The following is a 4,438-nucleotide window of genomic DNA, read 5'->3' on the forward strand; positions in this document are numbered from 1 at the left end:
TTCCCAGCTGAGAGCGAAGGGAAGTTAACTCCTTCCTTGCCGGTCAATCGGAAAGCCAGACGGAGCGGGGCAGGCGATCTCCCGGGGATCTGCCGCTCCCTTGGAAGCCGCCTCTGCGAGATCTGTTTGCATTTCCAGGCGTGGGCTTCGGGCCAGCTAAACAGAACCCGAGAGACCGGGGGCAGCTCTGTGCCCCGCCCCGCCACCGCAGTGCTGATCGCCAGTAAGGAAGCACGTTGAGTCATTCATTCCGAAAAAGCAGGTGTGACTTGCCAGGGCTGTGCCGGAAGCTCTGGAAGAAGGGTTCGGTTCCACTCCGTGTTCGGTTCGTGCAGGGTGTGGGCTGACCTTAGGCCAGTAAGCCCAACCTACCTCGCGGGGCTGTTGTGAACAATAGAATAAAAGGGGGGGGATGTCCACGTAAGCCACTTTGCACTCCCTGGAGAAACAGCAACACAAAAAGGTAATAGTCATAGCGATCCAATGCTCTAAGCCGATTGAAATCAATGGTTTTAGACTGGAGTAATTCACCACAAGATTGCACTGGATAAATATCTCCAGATTTGGTTTCCTGAAGAAGCATTGGCTTCCACAAGGAAGTTATTGTATTACATATTATTGTATTACATATTATTGTCGGGCCTGCTGCAAACCTGTAACACACACAAACTCATACAGCTACCTCTTCAATACATAAGTCCTGGGGTGGGGGTGGGGGGAGATCTACTTTTTAATGCTTTTTATTTACGTTATTTATAGTCCACCTTTCTCACCGAGACTCAAGATGACAGAGAGAATCAGTACAGTCCATTTGAAAGGCATTTCAGAAACAAAGCAGTAGGGTACATAATTGCAAATTAGCAGCTAATTCCGCACACGTTGGATAATGCCCTTTCAATGCGCTTTATCAGTCGTTTGAGGTGGATTTTTTGTTCCGCACACGAAAAAATCCATTCCAAATGATCTATAAAGAGGATTGGAAGTGCATTATCCAACGTGTGCAGAATCACTATTCTAGAGATCCAATAGAGAGAAACACTGAAACAGAGTATAAGCTATTCCAAGACTGACATATTAAACAACGTAGAACCCACCCTGCAAGATCAGATCCACAGCAACAGACTATACGGTAATAAAGGTTCTCTCCATCTTTATACTGATGTATCTTTATTCCTGAAATTATATGCATAGACCAGGTGTGGGCAATTGTTTTGGCTGGGGGCCACTTTGTGGGAGCGGAGGTTAGCGGAGGGCTGCACCTTTTAAAATGATTGCATTCATTAGTTAACTTTGCATTTCAGAAAAGGTATAAATTGTATCATAAAAATCAATAAATATAAATTAAATAAAATAGTGGTAGTTTTATTCAATTTATTTATTGTGCTAATTTCATATCGCGCACGGGAAGGAAATCTCAGTTCAAGGCAGTTTTTTCTGACTGTCTTGGCGGGCCACAAAAAACTCTGTAGCGGGCCGCATGTGGCCCACGGGCCGCAATTTGCCCACCCCTGGCATAGACCATAAAGGGCTTGCAGCCCTAGCTAGTTCCACCTGGAGCCTGGGCCACAGTAAAGTTATTGTATTACGTGATATTATAGTCCACCTTTCGCACTGAGACCCGAGAAGGATTACTGGGACAATCGTCCAACAATATGGGCTATGTATGGCAGAAATTTCCAAAAAAGCATATAGTGCCAATTCAGGGAAACGGCAATGGAAGTGTATCTGATTTCTTCCCCTTGGCCTATGCTTGGGGCCGTGTTCAAGGTCAAGCATGGGCATGGGCTTGGTAATAACAATAGTTTTATTATGGGAGGGAGGAGCTGGTTTAATTAGGGTTGCCAACCTCCAGGTGAGGCCTGGAGATCTGGAATTACACCGATTTCGAGATGACGGAGATAAGTGTAACTGGAGGGAATGGCTACTTTGGAAGGTGGACTCTATGACATTATACCCGATGTCCCTCTCCTCTCCAAACTCTGCTCTCCCAAGGCTCCACCCCCAAATCTCCAAGAATTTCCCAGCTCAAGAGCTGGCAACCATATTTATTAAATGCTTCCTGCCCTTTCTCCAAGCAACATTTGCAGCCTCACAACAACCCTGCAAAGAAGGCCTAGTTCTTGCAAACTGCAGAGGAGGTGGAAATGTCAATTGAGGCTGGTCCATATCAGATCAGAGGATTGGATGCCTCTCTAGACTCCTCCACCCACCTCTGAACCCAGAGAACCAGATGTTAGCAAGACAGAAGGTAAGTCCCTGCCAGTTTGAGCGTTCTATGCGGGAGAGCATTCTGACATGTGGCCCTTATCACATGGTCTGCAATAGCACAGCTTAAACACAGGTTTGCCTCCAAATCGCCTGCCTCTGACCCACATAATTTAGGTGGAGAGGCTGGTACTGTGTCCAAAGTTAATTGGGGTTGTCGACCTCCAGGTTGGGTCTGGAGATCTGGAATTACAACTGCTTTCCTGACTATAGAGATCAGTTCCCCTGGAGAAAATCAGCCCAGCGAAAACAGAGTGTAAAGTGCAAAAATGCTAGCTTCCTTGTTGGATGGAGCCGATTAACATCTTCTAATCTTTCACCTCTCGTCTGGAAGGAATATAAAAGGAAACGCTTAGTTTTGGACTCTAATGAACATATCTAAGGCTCTGCAGAATTTTTGGACCCTCTCAAGAATATAACTTTAGGACTCTTTGTGGTTTGTACTAACCTCCCTTTGTACATTTGTATATTTACTAGCTAATTTACACTTTACACGTTCATTCATTTTATGGAGGTTGGAATTGTTACTTATAAATACTGCTTTTGGAAACTTCTCCTTGAGAACTGTTCAATTTGGTTAGTAAGTTGGCTTGCGGTGCGGGGAGGTCCCTGTAACATTTACTACTTCCCCTTGGAGAAAAGGGGAAGTTGGGCAGATTCTATGGTGTATCATAGATTCTAGGTGAAATCCCTTCCCAAATACCCACCACCAAAGGCACCAGCCCCAAATCTTCAGGAATTCTCCAGGGTGGAGTTGGCAACCCCAGCCAAGGTCACCCCGGGAGCTTCTTGCTGGGCTTCCTATGTCCCCACAGAATATTAAATGCTGTGACATTGTGTGGGTTGAGCGTGGGGTGGAGAGAAGTTCCCTTACTGGAGTAACAAATGTGAAGGCACCAAACCTCCAACATCTGCTGCAGCCATCCATGCAGGCATGCAATCCAGGCCACAGGGGACTGGCCGCATTCTTGTACATTGCTGGGAAATGTAGCCGCCTGCAGAGGAAAACGCAGTTCTGTATTTGCTATCGTTGGAAGCCAGCCAGGAATGTTAAAAGATACCATATCAACCCTTGTACAATAGAGTGACCAGTCACAGCAAACTGACCAGGAAGAGTAAATCAAAATGAGTAGCAAAATGAGCTGTTTCGGCTCCTTGGACGGAATGACCCCACATAGGCATAAGGACTGCCTGCCAGGATCAGACCAATTTTCAATTAGACCAGCACCCTGTTCCCAATGAGGACAGCCAAAGGGGAGTGGGAAACTCTCAAACAGGCCACAGAGGTGATCCTCACCCTTTTTAGTTTGTCCCCCACCACCTGAGGCCTATATATATGAATAAAATATATTCTTGGACTGCAATAATAATAATAATAATAATAATAATAATAATAATAATAATAATAATAATAATAATTGTAAAACGGAGAAGCACAGACTATCAAACACTGACTATGGAATTTCATGCTATGTGCACCTGCATGTAATAACTCCCTGGTCACTACTTTGGGTAGGGCAGTGGTTAGAGTGCCAGACTAGCATCTGGGAGACCTTGGCTCATATCCCCACTCTGCCATGGAAGCTCTCTGGACGCCCTGGGGCCAGTCACACGCTCAGCCTAACCTACTCCACAGGGTTGTTGTTATGAGGATAAAATGGGGAGGGGAGAATTCTGTTGTAAGCTGCTCTAGGTCTCCATCAGGAAGATAAGCAAGGCGTAAACATCAAAAGAAGCTTGGGAATTTGAAGCAGAAAAGCAGTGGTGGGAGGAGCACTTAACCCTTCTATCTGCCAGCTTTCTATTGCAACTTAAGTGGAAAAGAGGAAGACCCAAAATGAGATGGCTGGACTCAATCAAAGAAGCCGCGTCCTCCAGTTTGCAGGCTCTGAGCAAGTCTGCTAATGATAGGACGTTTTGGAGGTCTTTCATTCATAGGGTTGCCATAGGTCAGAGGTGACTTGACGGCACGTAGCATACACACTCCCAATCTACTGTGCGTGGTGCCCTCAAGTCATAGCTGACTTATGGTGACCCCCAGCTGGAGTTTCCACAGCAAGAGACTATCGGAGGTGGTTTGCCATTGCCTGCCTCTGCAGCCATTGTCTTCGTTGGAGGTCTCCCATCCTATTACTAACCAAGGCCGACCCTGCTTAGCTTCTGAGATCTGATG

Source organism: Eublepharis macularius, chromosome 19 (assembly GCF_028583425.1).
Source record: "Eublepharis macularius isolate TG4126 chromosome 19, MPM_Emac_v1.0, whole genome shotgun sequence".
NCBI lineage: Eukaryota > Metazoa > Chordata > Lepidosauria > Squamata > Eublepharidae > Eublepharis > Eublepharis macularius.